We start from the raw sequence: 26,205 nt of genomic DNA, 5'->3' as shown, positions 1-26,205 counted from the left end.
ATGAGTGTAGATGAGGCTTCTCCTCACAGAACAGACTACTTTATATGGCAGAAAAGTATAGAGAAAGAGGCAGGTGAACAGATTCAACCAAGTAAGGAGTACTTAGAATATTTGAAAGAAAAACTGTAGAGTGAGGAGAGATTCTGACAGCTGGAATTTGAAACGTTTGGGATAAAGAGCAGGAAATGCTCTGATTAAGGAACAACATATTAAAGTCACTCCTTTAACTCTTTAATTCACATATTCCTCATGAGGACTCCTATGGTTTTCTGAATAATTTTGAAGGGCTGCCAAGGAATGGAAAGTTCAAGAAGAGGAGTTTATGAAATTTATTCCTAGAATTATACAAGAAGAGTTAGCAGATATCTGTAATAAATGTACAGAAGAACAGGCTGGCTCTTATAAAGAATTCAGACAAACTTTCAAGTAGGCTAGGATTTTTTAAAAAGTAAATTTAAAACTTTACAACCAAAAGTGAGCGAGCGAGCAAGCGAGAGAGACTGAGACTAACCCTAACAGCTCAGTCGGCTGTTCAGGAAACAAATAGAAGGGACTAAGATAAATTTCCCAGAAAATATGATAGAATTGGTAAGGCTAAACCAGTTTTACTCAATTGCTCCAGACACTATTTTAAAAGTGGCAAAAATAGCAGGTCAATTAGCTTTGAACAGAGAAGAATACCCATACCTAATTAACTGATCAGAAGTGAGGAAAAGGCATGCTAAAAATTAAAAGCATCCTTCCCAGAACTGTTAGGCAGCACCTTAAGGCTTATCGTAGATCAGTAAAGATCTTTAATAGGTGTTTTCCAAAAATGAGTGGCACTATGGCTTAAGACTTTCTGGAAGAGAGAAGAAGAAAGAGTAGAAAAAAGTATCTTTCCCATCTGGCATGTTTCCCTGATGAGATGTTAAATATCTTGTTATTTGTTGATGTCCCATAGTAGAAATCCACTTGTAAACATTTTGTTCTCTTTTGTTAAATAGGAATATAATCACCCAGAGCAAGGCATCAACAAGATATATCCGGAAAATGTGAGTGAAATAAATCAGAAACATGAACAGACAGAAAGAAAGAGAATTACAGTGAGAAAGACAAATACTGGGAAATCTCAAGCAAAAGATTGACAGTTCGGAAATGGAGAATAGTACAGTGGCGCCAGGATGGTACAAATTGCTGAAAAGCCAAAGCAATAATGACTTCTATTTCTTTGTTCCTTTTATGTACAATCTAATAGGGGGAGGTTTTAAAAGCTTGGCCCTTCCCTTGCCACCCTAACATTTGTGATTTACTGGATTTTAGCAGAACTCATAGGAAGACATAGGAAGTTTCCATTATTTGGAAATAAGCAGCAAAAGTATGTTGATTTTGGAAAGTTACAAACAGACCAAGGGGCTAAATTGACTGGAAATAAGATTTTGAAACTAATTATAAGAATCCTTCCTGTGGTTTGTTTAAAATCCTATTAAAATATGTATGAGAAATTCAATGCAAAACCAAATAGCAGTTTGGAGGAGAAGTATCTAGTCTTTTGCTTCTTTTAAAGAAACCATGGCCTGACTCAATATAAAATTAAATGAATAAGCAAATGCTGTGTTATGGGTTAAATAAGATGGCCAATAGTGTAATTGTTTAGATGCAATTTCTGGCAGTAAGAGAAAAGGTGTGAACTCTCAGCTAAAAGGAAAACAGGGGATTGAGGAAGCGCCTGACTCCAGCTGCCAAATTCTTTGCCATCCCAACTTCCGAGTCCTAGAAATACAGTTGACCTCAACTAATAATTTCCCTAAAACCTAGACATACTCTTGGCCTTATTCCCAAGTGCACATAAGAAACCATTTCATACTCAAGGGTCTTATTCAAACTTATTTAACTCCTATAGTTTTTTATCCGAGGTGGCACTTTTAACACACCCCCTCTCCTGGATTAACTGTCTCTTTGATTTAAAAGTTTCTAGTTAATCTAGTAAAATCCCATAAATATCAGGAGGCTTTAGTTCCCTACATTCAGATAGGAAAAAGACTGAAGAGAAACCACATTACCATTAAAATCATGGTAACATCCAGACAGAGGCTGAAAAAGCACTCATTTTTACATCTTCTGTCAATGTGCCAACTGTCTCTGACTTCAGTGAAGTACAGAGCTTTCAAAATACAGCAAGGATTCAGGAAAGAGAAAATTGCTAGCATTGAAGATGATGTGAGATAGCAATGTTTAATTTGTTTTGCTGTTTCAGTAGACCATGTCCTAATATCTATCCTTGCTGTCTTCATCAATGCAATGCTTACCATACAACTATCATATTTCCTCTCCATCCATTTTACACACACACAAACATACACATATATGGACTTCCAGGGAAGAAATGGTGAACTGAAGATGGCTCGCCAAAACAGAGCTGACGACTGCAGTGGAATGAAGAGTTGGCAAGGAGACCAGCTCTTTGTAATTCCTCTCTGGACAAGGAGAGGACTTGAGATCGCCCACAAATGCTCCACATAGTTGCTCCTTGTGAGGAGACTGCAAGGCAGCAGTCTTTGGTGGATTTAGAGCTCTATGAGATGATGGAATAGCTATCTTTTTGCTCCAACTGTGGCCAGCGCCTTCAAAAAGGACACTGGGTTTGCATTCTTCCTTTTCTAATCACTTTTGGAAATTGCTTGTTAACTGCTTTTCAGCTATTAGGAACCTTTGGATTGAGAAGTTTTATAGCACCGGGTAAATTTCCTTCAATCCTTAGTGAAAAAAGTTTTAAATACAAGTTTAAAGACTTTAAAAAAATTCTTTCAGAATAAACAGCAAAAGAGTGATTAGAACTTTGATTTTAGAAAGTTATAAATGGATTAAGGGTCCAGATGGATTTGAAATAAGACTTTGGAATTAATTATAAGAATCTTTCTCATGGGAAAATGCTTTTGTTTTGAATTCTCTTAAAAAAACATGATAGGATGGGACTATCATCCCATTGGACACTAGAGGGAACTAGAAGGAACTAAAAAATTATAATTAAAGGAGAAGAACTTTTAAATTTGACTTCCTAATACAGAATGGAGCAAAATATTTTAACATTGAACATACTGAAGGGTTTTTTTGAACAATGGAACCAGAAGTTAATTTTATGAGTGTCTGCCTCTATAGATAGACTGTGTTTAAAAGACGTTATGGAAGAGGAACAAGTTTTACTGGACAAGACTGAGACTGATCTGAAAGTGGATTTAAAAATGACAAGCTACAAGAATGATATGGAAAAAGATGCTACACTGGATGTACAAAAGAAACCGGCTGATGTCTTAATAATTAAAAGGATATACAAATAACAAACCAGGAGAGTGACCTGGATAACTTTCCTATATTGTATTTACAAAAGAGAGTTGTTAAAGTTTTGAAGAATTTTGTGAGAGGACAAAGAAAAAATGAAAAGAAATAAAATTCTAGGACATTATTTGAAGGGACTACAGATCAAAATTGTTAAAAGCAAAAGGAAGGAATATAAAGTTGGTTTATTTGATCAAGGTTAAAATAAATATGTTGTTATCTCTAGTAACCCTTAATGGACTTTTGCTGATCAGGACTGAGCGATGAGGCTTTAAGGATTTGTTTACAGATAAGAGATGGGATATGAGAAGAAGAGATAATTTGTTGTATTTTAAGAGAAAGTAATAAGTTACTAAAATTGTTTATACTTGTTTGATGAAGGGGAAAGTTGTTTCTTTATATATTTTTTCTTTTTTTCTTTACTATATTCATATTTTTTCTTTCTTTTCTATTTTTTCTTTCTGCACTTTCTATTTTTTCTTTTTATTCTTTTTTAGGTTTATTAGTTTTTATTTTTTTAATTGTAATTTTTAATAAAATTACTATTAAAAAAGAACATACACATGTATACCAAGAGAGAGGGAGAAATACACCCAGTTTATTTTAATTCTTACCACAAACAGAGAGGTTTCTTAAAAGGAAAATAAAGGCAAGACTTTTTTTTTTTTTTTGCCTGAGTGCATGGGAACCAATGATTTTGTTTAACCGTGGGTTATTAAATAAATCACAATTGGGTAATAATCGCACAACATACTAAGCTATGATAATGGTTTACAAAGCACATTGACTATGATCACATATCATACAAAGCAATACAAGTGTGTGTGTTTATAATCCAAGTGCAGCTTTGGAAATAAGGAGCACACATGCAATAAAGACAAAGAGTCCACATAAAATAGCCAGTCGTAATAATAACATTGGAAAAGCTTAGAGCCTAAACACCAGAGATCTCTGGATCCATTCCCAAGACCTGTTTATTTAGTTTTGTTGGCCAGCTGTTCTAATAAATGAGTAAGCTGATTGATTTCATGAGCAGTAGAAAGAGAATCTCCTGTTGGACTAGACAGGATTCCCCAAAGTGGTCAATAACGATCCTCAAGATCGATGGGACTATGTAAGGAATCGATAAATTGTTGGGGGTCAAAAAGGGGTCAGTAAATGTCTGGGGATAAAATAGATGGTAGATAAATGATGGAAGATCAGTTGGGGTCAATTACTCTTTTGGGGTCCCTAGTCTTGAAGATGAGATGGCTAGTGGTGAGATAGGGTTCGATGGTCAACTGCCAGGGTTGGATGGTCAGCTGCCAGCAAAAGTGGCCTTGAGTTGTCTATTATTATTATTTGTAGTACTATTAAAGTAATATTTATTAAATTATTTTCATATAATAAATCTTTGAGGGTTGATAAACAATCTGAAACATCATGAAGGGGTTGATAAGCTGATGAGTTTTGGGACCCTTGGACTAGACAGTCAAAGAATAATCCACCATACTCTTTTTACTTGAATGGGGCAAGTGTGAATGGTAGCCCAAGGATACACTTGACCTAGATAACAAGTGCTAGTTCAGTTTTTTAGTAAGAAACTTAGTAATTTCCTAGGCACACTAATTTAGAGACTCCTTGACATTTGCCATCTGTCGTGTGAATATTTATAATACCCATAATTACCATTAATGGAAAAAGCATAATTTTGAGAATGTGAGGTCACATGGATGGAAACATTCTGAGTTTGAAGCAAGAGTCAGGAAACTAAGTTTCATGCTGGTCCAGTTGGATCTGCAACTATTATAATCAGAGATATTCAGAAAGGAAACAAATCTTGGAAATTTTAGAAGCAGCATTGTAAGATACAATCTGATTAAAGACATTGTCAGCCGTATAATTAACGAAGTGTCATCAAATAGATCAGGCCTGAATAGTCAAGGAAATGCTGTCATGGGGGGAACACAAACTCAAGAATTGGTTCCATTTAATTGGCCTGGATGGTTAGCATAGTCACAGGTGACTTCAACAAACAAAACAGTTCAAAATTCCAGAAATGGAAGCACAGATTTCTACTTATTCCTCATACTGTCTTGAGGATTGATACCTGTTTCTTTCTGACATAATAAAATTTTATCCTGCTTAAATTCAAAACCAAGGATAGCATAGGTGTACTTACCACAGCTCCTGGACCGGACAAGATGTTGCCAACCCTTAGTGAGGGTTAAGAACTCAGTTCCTCAATGTGATAGAAGTGGCACCAGGGGAAGGCAGAATTTTCAACTGAGGTAGAGGATTGAATAAAAAAGCTGTTAGCTATCTCATGGGACTTCCAATTTGTCTAAGAAAAAGAATGAGTCCTATTTGTAGCAGCAAGTTAAATATTTATTTAAGCTCCTAAATGGAAGGCAGGGATGAAGTTCTGGTCTCTGGGCATACCACCTTTGTGAGTTGGTTACAGATCATACAGTGTCTACAAAATGCAGCTGCAGCTATGTCTGAAGAAGAAGAAGAAGAAGAAGAAGAAGAAGAAGAAGAAGAAGAAGAAGAAGAAGAAGAAGAAGAAGAAGAAGAAGAAGAAGAAGAAGAAGAAGAAGAAGAAGAAGAAGAAGAAGAGGAGGAGGAGGAGGAGGAGGAGGAGGAGGAGGAGGAGGAGGAGGAGGAGGAGGAGGAGTCTGAAGTCAGAGGGTCATTGATAAGATAATAGCACAAGATGTAACCAAAAAAATAGCACAGGATATTCAGAAGACTCAGTAAATTCCTTATATAATTGTTATAGCTTTTTGCATGTTCTAATTGTAACATCTTCCTTATTAGGTAACGAAGAAGCAACAAACTGTCACAAAACAGAGAGAGGGTTAAAACAAACCTGCCAATAGTTTTGATTCAGTCTATTTCATCATTTGAAAAAGAAGTTCTAAAAAGTATTTGAGACTTTACTAGGCATTCCTACCCCTGTGAAGTAGCCAATAAACTACAGGGGATTGGCCTAGTAACTGAACCATGCTTTCTGAAACTGACAGGAACAACTGAGGTAACATAGGATGGAAAAGTGTACTTCGGAAGAAAAACACACCTTGAGGTCAGTTTGATAGTGATTGAAGGATTAATAGAGAGTGATGTTGTCTGTTTCTGGTGAAGGGCCAACCAGACAGTGTGGATAAGCCCAAAGAATCTCACTAACTCAGTCACAGCCCAAAGTTAGGAATTGCACTAGTGAAAGTTCATATGACAGCTTTCATATGACAGTTTCTAGCACAACTGAAAATTGTCACTAAATAGCCAGACTGGTAGCTAAGTTTAATCAAAGTTTGCCAACCTTCAGCAATCCAGCCACCAAGAGAAGAGTTATATTGGACACCATCTAGGGGCTTAAAAGAGGGATTTCAGAAATGTAGATTCCATACTTCTGAGTGTGATAAAACTAAAATATGACTCTAGCTGAGCCTCAGTGACTTTGATGCACATAGCTGTAGGTACAAAATCTCCTTGTATAGAGTAAGAAAACTCAGAATAGTTGTTGCAGTCCTTCAGGCCAACAAGATAGCATGATTGACCTGAATCTTCTTTCTTCATGAGGCATGAAATACTACACCTAGGTATTTAACGTAACTGATCTTTTGGTACCCTTACCAACAGTACTCTACTTATATATACCTGGCCTTTAGCAAGGTGGCTAGAGCTAACAGAATGGAATCTTACTGGGGATTATGGTGGGAAGTAACTTAGTTTTTCTTAAGTTGCATTTTTGCTACTGTTTGGAGTATTTTTATTATGTAGGTTCATATGAATCATTACTAGCTTGTTAAACATAACTGTATATTTATTACTTTGATTTTGTTGAACATTATTATTTGTATTGCTTTATTATATAGCAACTTTGAGCATAGTTTGCCATGGAAAATCGGCTTGCAAACACAATGACGATGAAATTATTATGGTCATGATGATGACAGGATGGAAATGGAAGAATATTCAAGACTTTCAGAAGTCAGAATGGTCAGGGTATGGTCAGGGTAATTTGAATGTGACAACTAAAATAATATATGTCTGGTTATCATAAAAAAGAACAAATTTAGGTGATACTCCTTGTTGGTTACTTGGTGTAAAGAAACCGCAAGGGATCTAACTTGTAGATGTTGCTTTCAATTAATTTAGAGAAGAATAACAGAAACTTTAAAGTAATGGAACAATGAAAGGCTAATACTTCCTCTTTAAGGAGAGACAACCCTATTGTATGGGAGCAGCAGATAACACACAGGGTTTTCCAGACACAGCTAAACATCAATCAAAGTTACTATCTTGCTTTCTCCTTTTTCCTGTTCTCCTAAAGCATGCTTTATGTTTGTAGTCTACTTATTTAAGGGTTACTAATCTAACTACTTCCTGGACAGAGCCTGGTAGAGCCATTTTTTCTGTTTTTATATTTCCTTTCCTATGAATACTATGATACCAAATCTAGAAACATGCTAGTCCCTTCTCTTATGTCAACAGGACACAACTCAAATATAGTTCTGTGTTGTTGTTTTTCTTAGAAGGAAGCTTTTCCACCAGCTAATATTTACAGCACATTTTCCTGATCTAAAGAAGAACAAGTCAATGGAACTTTTTAATATTTTTAGAACATTCTCATTTGAGACCACAAGCCAACAGTATAGCATTGTGCTAGTACATGGAGGTGATTGTAAACAGACTGTCTACCTTCATTGCAAAGAAAAATCAGCATAAATATGGAGAAATAAATGTATATATTCTACATTCAGAATTTTAAAAAAAATACCCAGATTCAAAATTTAAAAATGTTACCAATAAAATAAGGAAACTACATTTTAAAATGTGAGATTATTCCCTTTCCAGTACAAAGTTAATATATTATCCTATCCTATCTTATCCTATCTTATTATTATACACACACATATATATACACATGCACATATATACTGAACATGCAACTATGTTGATCAACTTAAAATACAAATGGCACAAAAGTTGCTTTTTTTTCTTCAGAAAACTTTATGTTCTCCATACTTACTTACTGAATTATCAAAAAGTCTGTGCGTGAATACAGACTGCTGCTAGATCAAGAGTAAAATAGGTTCCCAGCAGTCAAAGCAATACTCCTATGTACTAAATAGAAAGGACACTGTTACCTAGCAAAAAGAAAGGTCAAAAGTGTAATGGCATATAAAAGTGAATTGCTTTGAAGACTGATAGCTTTGAGCCAATTAATGTTTTTATTTATATGCAGGAGACACATCTTTCATATCTGTTGGAAAAAATTGCCACCATAGTAATTTAATATTATAGCACAATGTTAATAACTCATGTAGGATCCCATCTCTAACTGTATGAGCTAACTATATTGAAAATATAATATTGAAAAATGCTTCAGGTACACTCTTTCTTTATGCTTTGACAATAAATAGGAATAACACAACATCTCTAATAAAACAACATTATTCTAACATAGGAAGTTGAAACAAGCAAACAAAAAAGATGCTTACTGGAAATGGAAGGAATAATTACCAAGGAAGTCTATAAAGCTTCAGCTCAGAAATGTAATACCAGGAAGACAAAGGTGGAAAATGAGCTAAGGATTGCAAAAAAAGACAACATACATCAAGGGTTTCTTCAAATACGTCAAAAGCAAGAAGAAAACAAAAGAGGGAGTGGCTCACCACTTATTTAAAACAGAGGAATATTAATGAAGAGGAAAGCTTCTGGTAGGGTTTCACATGACATTCTCATTGGCAAGCTGTTAATGTGTCATTTGAATGGCACTACAGTAAGGTGGTTCATAATTTGCTAGCTAACTGCATTCAGTCAGTATTGATGGCTGTACGTTCAATATTTTTATTAATGACCCAGCTAATGGCTTGTAAAATTTGTGGATAACACAAAATTGGAATGTGTCTAGGCAAGTTGGGCTATGAGGAAGAAAATGTCTTTCAATAGAAGATATGTAAGATATTATACATGAGCCAGCTTGTGAGAAAACTGCTAGATCTAATGCAGTTCCGGGCTGTATTAGAAGCATTGCATGAAGTCTTTATTCTACTCTGCACTGTGTACAAATCTGTGCACCTCATTTCCAGAAGTATATTGATAGGTTAAAATAGGTTTAGGGGAAGGCAAACTAGATGAGGAATGCCCTGTGAGTAAGAGCTGCAAGAGATTAGGTTGTTCGGTATGGAGAAAAGAAGATTGAAAGGAGACGTGATGTCAGTGTTCCGGTACATAGAAGGATCCCATAGAGAAGATGGTCAGTATTTCATTGCCATAGAAACCAGGACTAGATATAATAGTTACAAGCTGTAGCTACTGTACTTAGATTTTGCTTAAAAGTAAGGATAAATTTCCTGATTGCCAGAGCTGTACAATAGTGGAAGAGTCTACCTGAGATAGCGGGTTCTCCATTTCTGAAAGTTTTTAAGAAGAGGCTGGACAGTTACCTCTCAAGTATGCTTTATTTGTTTTCCTGCATATTGCAGAGTTGAACTAGATGATCCTTGTCATCCCTTCCAATTCCACAAGGCTATGATTTTATAATACATTATGTATAAAATGCCAGTGGAGTATTACCATATTTTCTTCCAATTACTAGCCATGATGGTGTATATATCTACAAATATTTCAACCACAATCATATTTCCTGCCTGTGGCTCTTGGAGCAGGTATAAAAATGTCTAGACTTGTTCAAATACATAACATTCAGTCTCCTTGCTGTGGTTCTGGGGAATGCCTAAGGCTTTAGGGAACCATGTAGGAACTCGGCTGTGAATAGAACATCTTCAAAGAAAAAAAAAAGGCATCACTTACTACCATAAAATAAAAATAATTATGTACATGACAATCCTATATCTATTTATCTGGATGGAAGGTTTATTAAACTTAGTGGGACTCCCTTTGGAATAAATATATTGGAATGTACTGCTAAATAACTACCATAATACACTAAAATAGAATTGCCACAATTAATATTATATTTAATGTTTCAAGAAGCAAAGAAAATACATATATTCAGCCTTTTAAAATATTGGCTAATTCAAAGGGACATCTTTTGCACACACGTATTTTTCTACTGAAGTTGACTAGGCCGTGGTCTTTCCCAATCTGACACCCCCCAGATGTATTGGAATTACAGTGTGCTTGGAATTCTGAGAGTCACAACACATCTGAAGGACACCAATTAAAGCAAACTGGATTAGATTATTAAATGAATGTATCAAAGTGAAGATTTTGCCCTGTATAGTCAGATACTTTAATTTGAAAGATAAAACACCATTTCATAGTTTGACAATCTCTTTCCTATACCCTGTTTTAATCTCAAAGAAAATTATAAAATTTCCTTTCTCCCCAACCCCCCAAAACTCAACTTTCTAATTTCAACTATATTTAGTTAAGCCAAAAGACTTCCCTTAGGTATGAAATATCATTGAGATTTGGAAACGAGTCAAGCTAAGAGGTTAGCCTAACAGGTTACCACTCATTTAAATTATAGATAAATAATACTAGAAAGAGCAGTTGTATGTGCATTCCTGAACAGAACACCTGTTCTTAAAGCACATATTATTTTTTGACTGCCAGCATGTCTTCCCTATCTTACTGGAGGGGGTAAGATGGTGTCAGTTTACATTTCTCCCCTTGAGAAACTGTCAAGTTCCTTCCCAAGAACACAAACCCATCTAAAGCTGAAGACCATTGACATTTCAAATACTCATTCTTTCACAAGAAGGCCTTACAGTATTTCCAAGGGGAACACCATGATAGGATTCCTCAAATCAACTTCCAGAAAATAAATCTGATGCAGCAAAGAACCAAAGGCTTTGTGGCACCTTAAAATCTAATAAACATATTAAGGCATAAAATGAAAGCTTCTACTATAGCAAAATATAAGTCTTTAAGATGCCCCATGACTAGTTGCTGGTTTTGCTCAAAGAAAAAGTACAGTGAATGGAAATAGAAAACTTCCCTACCCAAAGTACTTTTAGATTATAAAAACAGTGGGATAAATGATAATTTTCCATGCTTTTCAGTGGTCTCAGTTTAGCTGCAATTTATACATGAGGAGAAATCAACAGTTGTATGTGCAAGGTTTGCTTTGCATGTTATTATCTACAAAGAAAAGCTGATATGCAACTAATATCCATATCTTCATTTCATTATCTCCCACAATGTAATACACAGACTGATCACCAGCTGCAACTATTGGCAATGTATTTAACAACAGTCAAGGAGTACATTTTCTACCTCCTTATAAAAACTACATGAACAATATAAAATAATCAGATCAATTTAGAATAGAATCAGATTAGGTTTTGTATTCCTAAAAGCAGATTAAATAAATCCATGCAAATTAAGTCTAGCTATAAGGGTTTTTGGAAGCTTCAGGAATATTGCCACTGAATATCAGTTATTGGGAAACAATAGCCAGAAGATGTTATTCCATTCAGTCATTGCTTGTAGAATTCTGATATGAATTTGGTTGAACATGGTAAGAAGCAAGATCCTAAGACTAAAAAACTCTTGGTCTGATCTAGCTCGCTTCTTTTTATGTTCTTAGTAATAAATGTTTTCCTCTATCCATGGTACAAGAAGCTGCACCTAAAGAACTTTTGGACACTATAAGGGAAAAATCATGCTCTTTTTTGAAATACAGTCACCCAAAATAAAATGTAGCGATATACAGTGGAACCTCGGTTTACGAACTTAATTCGTTCTGTGACTCTGGTCGCACCCTGAATTGGTCGCAACCCAAAGCAAATTTTCCCATAAGGTTCAATGTAATTACCGTTAATCCGTTCTGGCGTGGAGGACAGGGAGGCAGCTATTGCTTGGAGGGAGAGTCCCCCTCCCTACGACCATGTGTCAGGGGTGGAAAATGGCCGCAGACCACGTGTCAGGGGCGGAAAAATGGCTGCGGACCACATGTCAGGGGCGGAAAAATGGCCGCGGACCACGTGTCAGGGGTGGAAAATGGCCACAGACCACGTGTCAGGGGCGGAAAAATGGCTGCGGACCACGTGTCAGGGGCGGAAAAATGGCCGCGGACCACGTGTCGGGGCGGAAAATGGCCGCGGACCACGTGTCGGGGCGGAAAAATGGCTGCGGACCACGTGTCAGGGGCAGAAAAATGGCCGCGGACCGTGTCACAGGAGGGAAAATGGCCGCGTATCCTGTTCGTACCCCGGGGCGGAGTTCGCAAACCGAGGTAAATTTTTGCGGCCGGAGCTGGTCGTAACCCGAAAAGTTCGTTAACAGAGGCATTCGTAACCTGAGGTACCACTGTAACTATCTCTTCTAAACTATCTTTGGCATCACTGACCATATCAAAAGAAATATGCTTAACCAAGCATGGAGAACCTCTGGCCATGGCCTTTTCCCATGCAGTCCTCAATTTCCCATATAGTTCTATGCAGCCCAGATTTTACAGACCTCTGACCTCTCTTCTGCAGTCCCCAGGGCCCTGACCCTCTAAACCTGGTCCCCAACATTCACGCCCTATTCAGAAGAAGGGAAACCTCTTATCTATAAACAGCAGCTGATAAAAATAATGAGCATTTCCAGCCTCTCTATCTCTCAAGCCTTCTAATTCCAGCAGTGCAAAATGCACCTGACTTGATAAAAGCTGAATTATCTTCACCTTAGCATGCACCGAAAGAGACTTCCTTCCATCTCTTCCTGTGCCTGCTAAGCTGAAGCAAGCAGGAGTAAAATTGACCACAGTTAATTAGCAATAGACAGCAAGAAATGTCTATTTCTTTGGAATGGCCTAGAGAGAAAAAGACTGGTCAACTTAGTACAAATAACTGCAAAACTGAAGTTCCCCATCCACAGAAATAACAGGGGCATATCAAAATCTTGCACAATTGCAGATCACTAGTCATGATGTTGCCTGGTTGTAGAGCGTTCATCTCACACCAAAACCATGTCTACACTTCTACTTAATATGTGCCAATCATGTTCTTAACCCCACAAGCTTTAAAATAGCTTCAGTTTCAGTTCATGGGACCTATTCTAAAACTAACTTCTTCTTAAACAAGAAGTTTCTTGCCCCCACCCCACCCCACCCCACCCCCATATTGCAAAGAGGCTTAAATATAGCTTTCATTGATATCAAAGGAGGCTATTTTAAAACACTACTGCCATGCAGGAAAATATTATGTACATATGAATGAATGGTATGCATGTGTGTCTGTCAGTGAAAAAACAGTATGTGTAGAAAATAATGTTGGGGCTGTCTGCTCAGCCCACTGTGGGATGCTTCTGTCCATTTTGGTCTGTGGCCATGGCCACTGCCGGCATGCAATCCCCAGCACACTTGCTAAGAATCTAGTCAGTATTCAGGCCAAAGGAAGGTTCCCCACTCCTACGTTAAATGTGTATATTTATTATCTCAACCAGTTTTTAAATGCCTGATCTAAAACAAACCACTATATGCAAATAAAACAATATGAAACTATCCTCTATATATTCTATTGTTGTTTCTCTTGAATTTACACCAAAGTACAAGAGCTTGGCATTATACATCCCTGTAAATATTAGATTCAGAAGTGCTTGGAGGAAACTTTTAAAATCCAACCATAGATGCTAGCAACAACATGTGTAACTTTCAAGTAATAGCAAAGCATAGAAGAGGTGGTTAAACACAGATTCTTGCTTGCCCTGGCATATAAAGCAAATATTTGTAGAAGTGAATATGAAAATTATTTCATGCATTCTGGGAAGGAAAACATAAGAACTGTGCACACTTACTTCAGAAAAAGTACCACTAATCTCAGTGGGACTTAGAAATAAGAAACAGTGGAAAGAATTCTTTCAAACTCTAGAAAATAGGCTGTAAAACTAAAGAAACAGAGATACCTTTCTTCCTAATGCATGCAATAAGATCTTCTCTCTCTCTCTCTCCCTCTCACTCAAGAATTTACCATTGAACAAACCACAGAGTCCTATGAACCAGTTCCTAGAAATTCTATTTAACTGGCTTATAGCAATGGGCACAAAAACTAAGAGAGGAAAACTAACAAATGTTGAAAAATATATTGTCATTTGTTTGGAGCCTTTTCTCTACCTTGTTTATTGCTACTGCACCACTTTCTAATAGTGAAATCAGATGGTGGGTGGCAAATTGTAGTTGAAAAAGAGCTAGTAAAAAAGAAGCAGAATATAAAGGCGTACTTACAAGAGATAGAACAAATCTGAAAAAGGGGTGGGGAGATTTAAAAAAAAGTTTAGTAAGGACTGAGAAGCTATGGAATGTTGAGCATCAGTTGGAAAAAAGAAAGGGGATAGAAGAGAGAGAATGTTGAATGCTTTGCTTGTGCTTTTTACAGATTAAGCCTTATTATTGAATCTAGGAGGAGGACAGTGTTGATTATTACCTAGATGTCTGAACAGCAGCATGCTTACTAAAAAATGAGGATGAATTGCTTTGTTAAATGTTCTACATGCTTATTATTATTTATGCAACACCATCACCTATCCCTATACCAGAGTGCCATAAAAACTACAATTATGTAGCAAAGTGCAGCACTACAGTCCTTATATCCAACAATGCAACAAAAATGACCTATATAGGTTATGTGTACATGGGTAATATTTCCAGTTAAATAAAATTAAAAGGCAGAGTTGAAATGCCCAGAGTTTATTTATTTGTATTCTTAAACCTATTTATAAAAGCCTCTTGTCAACAAGCACAAGCCCATGGCTTCTGAAATGAAATTATTCCATATATGTTAATAGTGACGCATCTCTTCACTCAAGCCCTATTCACAAATTGGCCAAGCCCTATGGTGCTAGCAGATTTTTTTCTGAAGTTTGACAGAAGAAACTTACTCATAGACTATGTTTGTTCAGTCCCTCCCTGTATGACCAAACTCTATTCATAGTCAAAGTATGACAGTGAAAGCTATGCTGTTTAGGTGACAACTGTGTCAGTGGAATTTTTTTTTTTTTATTCCCCAACGGAACTCACAGGGCTTGATTAGGAACTAAATTCTAGAGCAGAGGTTAGTAAAAAAAATCTTCTCTAAAGATATATGTCCCTCCATATTAAGAAGCACCATGACTTGGAAAATTCTGGAGAGCAACAACAGTTGAAGACTGTGGCCTCAGTGCTCCACTTTCCATCTTTGTAGGAAAAAGGGTAATGGATTTATTTATTTCTTAAACTTATATACTACTCCATTACCAGAGACTCTGTGGAAGTTAACCATTGTGTTGCTTTCCAGAAAGGTATTTATTGTGGAATTACCAACAATCTTAGTCCTTCACATTTTAGGGGGATCCATACACATTGTTGTCATTTAGCTATGGCTCTTGTACATTTTCTTGGTTCTAATTTGAACTTTCTTCAACTTTTTGAGTAGTATAATACAGTCTGAGACATAGTTTTGACATGAGCAGTGGCCAGCTTGACAGCTGAACCCGTAATAGTTTAGCATACTTTCATTATATATTCATTTAATTACACTTTGTAATGCAAACATGATAATATTACTCCATTTTTTAAAAAAGTTTTATGGGCTGTTTTATGTTAGAACATGCACTATTTTACACATGCTACAAATAATTACTACTATTATTTTTATATTTATATTATAAACAATAACTCGTAGATTCTATAAACCTTTCCATGAATAAGGAAAGTGAAATCTTTAAATAAAAATTATAGAATTTAGGCAGAATTATATAATTATTTTCTAGCTTTCGGTTTTAAAATATGTAAATTGTTCATATTCACTATTAAGAATTTATTCAGCACAAGGAAATGTTAATATTACTTTTGGTGTGTATGTGAAGGAACAGTCACCTAAGTTACATGGTGATATTATGTGCTTTGAAAGGATGATTGAAGTTTACTTAATGTGCTCTATTTTGGTCCTTTTTCATTTTATCTCTCCTATTATTTGCCCTGGCCTTGCAATCCTGTCATGTGTAAAATTAGATTCTCCGCTCCATGGAGAAAGAACAGCACCTTTTTCTTTTATTCTCAAAAGACCTCAAATGATTCTGGATTATGTAGGAAAATTATTAACATAAATGTTATATACTACAGGAAATGAAGAAAAGGTATTTAAATATATTACAATGAAGGAATCCTCAAGGAAAAATACTCTCAAAAGAGAATTGAAACTAGTAAAATAAATGCTTGTCAGTAAAGACTAAACGGACTATAGCAACTGAGTATTTCCTTCAGTTCAAAATAGTGGATTTCTACAGAAAATGCCATGGATTAATTCAAAATGTCATGAACATATTCATAGTCCATTACTTGCCTTTTCTAGCAATGCTATACCCCTACATGACAAGGCTAGGACAAATAATAGGAGAGATAAAATGAAAAAGGACCAAAATAGAGCACATTAGGTAAACTTCAATCATCCTTTCAAAGCACATAATATCACCATGTAACTTAGGTGACTGTTCCTTCACATACACACCCAAAGTAATAATAACATTTCCTTGTGCTGAATAAATTCTTAATAGCGAATATGAATGATTTACATATTTTAAACAATTTCCATATTTTAAAACCAAAAGCTAGAAAATAATTATATAATTCTGCCTAAATGTTATAATTTTTATTTAAAGATTTCACTTTCCTTATTCATGGAAAGGTTTATAGAATTGCTATATTCAATGATGTATGAACATTAAACTGGGAAAATAAGCATTGACATAAGTTCATATTTCTTCTAATATTTATTTATTTATTTAAAACATTTGTATACCACTTCCCATTAAAATATATCTCATACTATAGATATTGCTCTTAAAGCTGTGCAAATACTGGCTTCCATCCAAACAACATAGCCAGAACTCTGTGTGCATAATTGGACATGCCCAGCCAAGCTTTCCAAAAGTTTCTCTTAAGGACTGGGATAGGTATGTGGTACATTGGATTGTGGTAAGAGAGGACAATCAATAAAAACTGTGGGAACAGGAAGGCCTTTGACTCAGGCAAAAGCAGCCTCAGGTCCAAATTACAGAACTATGTTCAAGTATATTGACATATTTGGGCAAAAGGGATGGAAGTTAGATTATAGAACAACGTTTTCCAAAGTGGTCAACATCAATCCTCAAGGGTCAATGGGACTATCCATTGTTGTTGTTATTGTTGTTGTTATTCATAGGACTATTAGTCATAGTATAATAGTATTTATTACATTATTTTCATATAATAAATGTTTGGGGGTTTCTGAACAATCTGAAACTTCATGAAGGGCTAAATGAGCTGAAGAGTTTGGGGACCCCTGTTATAGAAGATGGCTTGCAGAAAAGGGAATAAGCTCTTATGATAATGCAATTGTTACAGAAATATCTGTTACTCATAGTAATATACAATGTCTCTCTCCATCTCCTTCATAGCAGCTTGCTATTTTAACACTGCAGTTAATTTTAAAGTAAATTGTACTAAGTTCATTATTAAAATTTAATAAATATAATATATATTCATACCGCGTCTAGTTTACCTTTCCTTACACTCCATTCTTATCTCAACTAATACTTATGACTAACTCACAAATGCTTATTTCTAGGCTTCCCTGACTGAATGTCTGATGGAGATATTAAATTTCCAATCTCCAATAAGCTTTGACATTGGAATACCTACAGTCTGAAAGACTCCCAACCTAGAATAATCTGAAAACTGGACATTTGTGTATCTGTCATAGAAAGTACAGGATGGAAAGTTCATTCCAAAATGGTTGATACTGACAACTGAAGAGCTGAAATGTTGGAACTCAGAAGGTTTGACATGGAGAACTTTATAATGTTAGCTTAGAAAGCGGGTCTGGAGAATACGCCACATTGCTAATGTGACTCTAAGAGAGCTGAAGTTCTCTCTCTCTCTCTTTCTCTCTCTCTCTCTCTCTCTCACACACACACACACACACACACATACATATACACTTACAACACATATGATTAGAACCCCAAGGAAAAAATGCATGAACTCAAACTGCAAACAGAGGCCAATGTGCCAGAAACCAAGTTGCAGAGTGGAAAGTTGTGGTTTGAGGTTGTGTTGCTTCTTTAAACTTCGATTTGAGGAGTGTTCAATTCCATAATAGTCTGGAAAATTTATTTATTTTTGTACCATGTAGACTTTGAGCTTTTCCTCACTAGCTATCTTTACCCTAACCCAACCCTTACTGTGATAATAGAAAGAACCATTGGCATAATGACATATTGTCCTAACTCTTTCCATTGTTCCATATATTTTGCCGAGAACAGGTGTTTTGCAGCAAAGAACAGTAGGATAAGGCTACATAAACCACAGGCTCAGGATGAGACAAGGCAAGATTCAAGGAAGTAGAGAGAATATTGGGTTGCCAGGGCATTTTGATGATGATATTTCTATCTAACGATGAACCTATCTGAATCTATGCTACTAAATAAACCTCACACACTTGCAGAGCTGTTGAAATTTTTACAAGTATCCCTCCCCCCCTGCCTCAAGTCCTAAATTTCTTACTCACATAGTCCAAGATGCATTTATGTCTCATAAAGTCTGAAGGGGGAGAATTACACTCTCCCTCAAACTGGAGGACTCAAGGTGTATCTCAAATGACTGAGGGACTTCCAGGTCACTTTGTAATCTGAAAATAAGTACATATACAACCCAACACAAACTGATTAGTCAAAATAGTCTCTATTAATGTGAGGTCTTCCCAGATGTGTTGTAGATGTAAATCTGAGAATTAACAGCATAGCTGGTGGGCATGAGGTATGACAAGAGGAATTTGTATATTCAGCAGTCAAAACCTGGGAATGAAGTTTACTTCATAACCAAAGTCAGTATTGCAAAGAGCAAGTCAAGGTATGCATGAAAGAGATTGCTGGTGTGGAACAGCTTGGTTGTTGTTGCTTTTTTCTGTATAACAATTTAACTACAGTTTGAGGAAAGAAAATAGCTCTAATGAACTGACTGCTAGGTTCCATTAGTAATAAATGCCAATAAGAAATATGGTGGAGCTTTCTAGAAAAATAAAACAAATGTAATTGCTCAGAGATCCTGTAATTATTATTAAATGATTAATTTTTCATTCAAATATTTAATAAATTTAAATTATTAAATGATCTCGGTGGTTCCTCCCAAGATCTGGATGTCCCCAGTCTGCTGTTGTTGAGAAGAGCTTTGAAGACTGGCCCTTCGCCCAGGCCTTTGGAGAGGAAGAGGGAGACCTTTCACTTCATCACACTTAACACTTTTTATTTTTATTTTTTATTGATTTTATTGTAATTTCTTTGATTGTTGTAAGTCACCCAGAGTTGCTGAGAGTCAGGTGGCATACAAGTTTAATAAATTATTATTATTGTTGGTCACACAGGCAGCCAGATGTTTAGATGGAATTGGCATTTTTATTCACCTATCAAGTCCTTCCCAAGTCCTTCCCACCTATCCCCTAACTGGGATAGACAGATGTTGCTTGATGGTGTTAAAGGTATCACTGCAGGATGTAAGCTGTTCCAAGTAAAGCTGCCTTTGCAATTGACCGGTGGTGATTTTGTCAATGCCAATGGTCTTTAAGTGGTGCTCCAGATGTTTTGGGATTGCACCCAAGGCACCTATTACTATTGGTACTATCTTTGCTTTCTTTCACCAATTGTTCTACTTTTATTTACAGGTCTTCGTATTTTATGATTTTCTCCAGTTCTTTCTCTTCTATTCTGCTTTCTCCAGTATTGCAATGTCCAGTATCCAGACTTTTTTGTCTTTCTTATCAACAATTGTTAAGTCTGAGGTATTGTGTGGCAGGTACTTGTCTGTTTGAATTCTAAAGTCCCAGAGCACTTTAGCTTCTTCATTTTCTATTATTTTGTCTGTTTTGTGGCCCCACCAGTACTTCCTTGCAGGCAATTGGTATTTCTTGCAGATATTCCAATGCACCATTGTTGTTACTTTGTCATGTTGTATTTGTAGTCAGTCTGTGTGATCTTCTTGCAGCAACTAACTAGGTGGTCCACTGTTTCTTCAGCTTCTTTGCAGAGGGGGCATTTGCTGTCTGTTGCTGTCTTCTCAGTTCTGGCTTTGTATGCATTTGTTCTTAAGATCTGGTCTTGTGCACACAGAATTAGCCCGTCTCTTTCTTCCACTTTCCTGCTCTTAACCATTGCCAGGTCTTGTTATCTGCCTTGCCTGCTAGTTTTTTTGTGCATGTTTTTTGGCATGTAATACTTTGCCTTGCCATGTCTCTTTTCTATTCTTCATTTGGTCTTTCTTATAGGCCAGTCTGGTTTCTTTGGCATTCAGTAAGCCTTCATGATGGACTGGAATTGCCCAGGTGTTAATTGCCTTGATGGTATTTCTGCCACTGAGTTTGGATTTTAAGATCTTCTTCACTCTTCTGATGTATTCACTACTAACCTTCTTCTTGACTTCAGTGTACTTGATGTTGTCAGCCTGAAGGATGCCCATGTATTTGTAGTGATCTTCTTCATCCAGACTCTTGATATTATTTCCATTGGGCATCTTGATTCCTTCACTTTTCACTATTTTCCCCTGTTGATGGTCAGGGTGGCACATTTGTCCAGTCAAAACTTATTATTATGATGGTTGGTCACACAGTCAGACAGATATTTAGACTGGATTTGGGATTTTTATCCACCTATCAAGTCCTTCCCAGGAACCTGTGATAGGCAGATCTGGTTTGATGGTGTTAAAGGTATCATTGCAGGATATAAGCTTTTCCAAGTAAAGCTGCCTTTCACAATTGACTGATGGTAATTTTGTCAATCCTGATGGTGTTCAAGTGGTGCTCCAGATGTTTTGGGATTGCACCTAAGGCACCTGTAACTATTAGTACTATCTTTGCTTTCTTTTGCCATAGTCGTTCTACTTCTATTTGCAGGTCTTTATATTTTGTGATTTTCTCCAATTCTTTCTCTTCTCTTCTGCTGTCTGCAGGTATTGCAATGTCCACTATCCAGATTTTGTTATCTTTGTTATCAACAATTGTTAAATCTGGGGTGTTGTTGTTGTTGTTGTTGTTATATTATTATTATTCTCTAGTTCCATTCTTATGATTCTAGAACAGCAGAGAAAGTTTTGCAAAGGATAGAAGTTTAATGTAGGGATGACCTATAAGAACAACCAAAAAGAACCTCTAAGCTGTTCTTAATGAGTTCTGTTTATACAGTTGTTGTACAGGGAATATAGATTTATATATTTGGTCCAAAAGAATACTGTATTAGCTTTATGCAGATCAAAGAAGTAAAAACCTGAAACCACTTTAACATTAAACACTGAGGTCATACTTTAGTTCCACTGTCTTTCCTATGCATTTCCATGTTTAACCATCTTTCTTCCCAGCTTTTCACCTCCCCAGTGAGTCATGGAACCAAGACATTTTTTACTAAAGGAATGATTTAAGGCTGCAGGAACCAGTGGTCTGGCAAAAGCAGAAGGAGAGGCCTATTCTAAGGTAAGCAAAAAGTTATGTACAGAAAAATTGAAAAGGGGGGAGGGGGAATGAAAAAGGAGAAAATAGAATATTAGGCCATTGAGAACATTTTTGTTTCTTTGTTTTAAATAAATATTTTCTAACAACATGTTTGTCTGTTGCTTGCCATCTGTATTCTGGATATACTTTCAGGATGTTCATGCAGAATAAAACATATGCTCTGAAAGAGACTCCACAGAATTAGTGAAAAGAGAAGAACCTCAGGTGATATAGCAGGGTGGAAGACTAAATACAGTTCTGAGAAAGGGACATTAAATTGAGCTAGTATAAAAGTCCTATGCTGCTTCAGCAGTGGTAATGGCAGAGCCAAAGCTGTTATTATCTAACTCTGATTATAAATGATTGATAACTAAATCTTATATAAATAAGATAAATAAGATCTTATATAAATAAGATTCAGTTAAACAAATAAGATATAAATTAGATAGATACACAGACAGACAGACAGACAATCTTTTATAAATCAGAGTCCCAGGTATGGGACTCATTATTTTTCTAACATTTTCAGGACCCAATACAGTAACAAATTCTGGGGATAAATCGTAAAGCTGGAATTTTCCCTTCAGTGTTCTGTTCCATATACTGTAGTTTTAAATTTGTCTTCTAGAATTAAAGGAGCCAAGCCAGCCAACATGGGGAAAAAAACACAGCCAGATATAGAAGGAGGAAGAAAATTTCAAAATCCATACTTCTATCAAAACTAATTCTATCACTAAGTGCAGTACAGTACTATACTTGACATATATCTGGAAACTGCAAAATAGGATGCAGGAAGTTAGGCTGCCCCATATCCAATCACCCATGCTCTCTATAGGAGTGTATTTAGACTCTATACCGCAGCTGGAGAAGCATCTTTTCCTTACAGGCCTTTAAGCACAGATATAGCAACCCCAGCTGGTTTAACGTTTTTTGTAATGGTAGACACACTACACTGGAGATGCTCAGATGTGGACATTCCTCAAACATTTAGACAATTTTGAAATGCCAGATCATGAGATTTCCCAGGTTAGAAGGCTGGTTCCATGAGTAAATCTAAAAGTGACGACATAGTCAACCAAAGCCACAAGGGAATCTAGTCACCAATGAATTCCTTGTTTTATAAAGACACAACAGGAACATGGAATACAAGAAATATGAACTAAGGAAAACTTGTCAAAGTAGAAATGAAACTCCATAAATTAGATATTTTAAGAATAAGTGAACTGAAAGGGACCAGAATAGACCACTTTAATTCAGATTATGTGACATACTATTCAAGAAATGACATCAAATGAAAGAACAGAGTGGCAGAGATACTGAAAATGGATAGAGCTAAGTATGTGCTTGGCTATAATCTAATAAATGATTCTATCTATTAGAATTAGTGATTATCTAGTAAACATCAAGGTTATACAAGTTTCTGCCCCTACTACAAACTCAATGATGTAAGACAATGAAAAAATTGTATGGCAAATTGCAAGAGCTGATAAATATGACATCTACAAAGGAAACAGTCCCACTAATAGATTATTGGAATGCTAAACTTGGAAAAATAAAGGAACCTAAAATTACAGAACAGATTTGGATTGGGTAAATGCAATAATGCTGGAGATTGCTCAGTAGAATTTTGTGAAGAAAATTCATTGTTATTTCTTAACACCTGTTTCAAGCAACATAAATGCAGATTGTACATTTGAACAACATCAGGTGGACAACATCCAATCAAATTGACTATATAATAGGAGAAAGAATATAGAGAAGTGAAATCTAGTTAGCCAGGACACTCCTGTGTATAGATGGTAGAACAATCTATGAATTATTGATATGAAATACAGGTGTTAAATGTAGAAAATTACTGTAAAGAGAGTAGGAAAATAAGGTTGTTTTAAGAAGATTATGAAGGATTATGAAATGATATAAATATTTCTAGAGAGATAATGCATTCACAAACTGACTTACTAGAAAGGAAGGCATGAGACATATGGACATCTGGAGGGAAGGGCAAGGGAATCAAATGACAACATGTGCAAGACAGTACCATTACACAAAGGCCACAATTTATACAACTACATCAGACATCAGAACGCAAGTATGTAATGCCAGCATTTGTGCAATGATGTCATTGCTTACATGTCATCATTTTGGTATCATTGCAGTTTGCTGTGGACAACATTATTTGAGAAGACATAAACCAGACATCAACTGTAAAAGCATAAAAAATGAAATAGCTTTTGAAATGTTTCAAAATGCAGAAAAAGTAGTTAAAGTGCTAACAACACAATGTCAACAAATATGGAATGAAACTATGTAACATAGAGTTTGGAAGACATAGGTATATTCAGCTTGTTCCTGTATAAAAGAAACAAGATAAAAGAGAATGTGCAGATTACCAGATTGATTGACTGATTATGTTATATCAAGACAGTGTTGACTCTTAGCAACCACATATAGTAGATAGATTTCTCCATAATGATCTGTCCCTACCCTGGTCTTTTAAGTCTTCCAATGGTGCACCTGTGGCCACTGTAACTGAGTTCATCCACCTTGCTGCTAGCTGTTCTTCTTTTTTCTTCCTTCTTCTTTTCTCCTTCCACCTTTCCCAGCATTAGAGCCTTCTTCAGAGAGCTGGGTCTTTGCATAATGTGTCCAAAGTAGGATACAGAAATTTGAGCCTGGTCATGTGTTCCTTGAGTGAGAACTCTGGATTGATTTGTTCAATGATCAATTTTTTTAGTTTTCTCGGCTGTCCACGGTATTCTCAGGAATCTTCTCCAATACCAAAGTTCAAAGGTTTCAATACACTACATGATTTCACTCTATTAATTAGAAGTAAAGAAGACTTAGAAAAACTCATCAAGAAAGTAAAACTAGAATACGAACAATCTGAAAATGTTAAAAATTTTAAAAGACAAAAATACAGTAATGTAAACCAGCATGTTTGACACTGAGAATTGATGGTAAAGAAATGTAGATGGTATTTAAATTTATTTTATTTATTTTATTTTATAAATCAGATTTATATGTTGCCCATCTCACTATATAACTGACTCTAGGCGGCTCACAAATAAAAACAATAAAACCATTACAAAATATACAAAATTAAAAGGTGGAGAGAACATTCTCAAGCCACTAACCACCCCCAGTGCATATTGGGTCAAGCATAGGTAACAATGAAAAGGCTAGAAGGCAATGTCAAGCTTAGATAAAATCATAAATGTTAAGGAAATGTCTATGACAACAAATATAAAATAGTTAAAGCAATGGTTTCCCCAATCATAATGTATAGATGTGAAAACTGACTATTGAGAATATTAGTGGGAAAAATAACACTTCTGAATTATTGATTTGGAGATAAGTATTAAGATTATATGGGTTACAAAAAGAACCAATCAATTAGTCCTGAAGGAAGTAAACACTGACTGCTCCTTTGAAGCAATGTTTAGGCAATAAAAAGTTACATATTTTGGACAAATGATGTGAGTGGATGAACTAAGAAAAAAAATGGTTATGCTTGGCATGATTAAAGAAAGGAGAAGAAAAAGACAACGAATTAGACTGATGGATAGGGTTGTGGAATGCCCTGGAAAAGTTACAGCTCGTCACTGAAGAAAGAGAGCATTTGCCCATACAGTCATCAGGAGCCGGGCTGATTAGATGGCATCTAACTCTCCCACTTGGTTGATGCTTGAAGAATACCCCCAAGTACCTAAAGTAGCTTATTTGTTTGATTAGATTACAATATAATTGCCACCTAATAGATTTTCTTTGTGGAAAAGAATTACTTTGCTTCTGACAATTTACATCTAGATATCAACCTTGCAGTAACTATGGCGCTTTCATTCCCCCTCATGTCACAGAGAGGATGCCTGCATTGTCCGTATACAATATAGAGCATGTATCATCCAGGATGAGAGGATGATAAACTGGACCATTAAGAAAGGTATGTAATGAGTTATATAAATGTGTCAGGGTGTCAAAATGCATCCATACTTCATGTAGGAATTGCTTCTGTCAGATGTTCCTGAGGTTTGGAGCTGGCTCTGAAGTATTTTCATAGAGACAGAGAATGAGTCAAGTTTTTGCATTATTTCAGGAATAATTTAGGTGCACTTCTCAGATTTCTTAGTGCTTGACTGGTGATTCTACAGTGATGTTCCCAGTCAAACTCTGATTACTTGGTCAACTAGGACAGAGATGGCTATAGTCAAATGCAACATTCTTCAGAACTTAAGCTGTTGGACTGGCACAGAGCAGCCCAGGTTTGTTGGTTTATTTATTCAGCAAATGTAAACGGCCGCCCATCTACCAATGGAACTCTGGGTAGTGAACAAAAGAATAAAAGCATGATACAAAAATAGATTTAAAAAACCATGTCAAGGCACCTCATCCCCATATCTCACACCCTATTGCTGGGTTCCATTAGTACCCTTGCCCCAGGACTTGGGGGGAAACCTAGGTCCTC

At 36.1% G+C, this 26,205-nt stretch overlaps 1 protein-coding gene across 2 annotated transcripts in view; it reads right to left on the bottom strand.

Moving 5' to 3' along the window:
* DDAH1 (dimethylarginine dimethylaminohydrolase 1) overlaps positions 1-26,205 on the bottom strand; it is a 153,017-nt gene that overhangs the window by 124,817 nt on the left and 1,995 nt on the right. The window contains exon 2 of one of the 2 annotated variants that reach the window (XM_088153284.1): positions 5,477-5,580. The exons of the other annotated variant lie outside the window; for it this stretch is intronic. The gene's annotated coding sequence lies outside the window, so the exon portion shown is untranslated. The remainder of the gene's footprint in view (positions 1-5,476; positions 5,581-26,205) is intronic. 2 annotated transcript variants of the gene reach the window in all.

The sequence above is a fragment of the Python bivittatus genome, unplaced genomic scaffold, assembly GCF_059951505.1.
Source record: "Python bivittatus isolate LINGU-HERP-01145 unplaced genomic scaffold, Pbiv_v1 ctg000700_np1212, whole genome shotgun sequence".
Classification (NCBI taxonomy): Eukaryota; Metazoa; Chordata; class Lepidosauria; order Squamata; family Pythonidae; genus Python; species Python bivittatus.
Note: the sequence above shows the minus strand (reverse complement) of the source record. Positions and strands in the feature narration are given on the sequence as shown.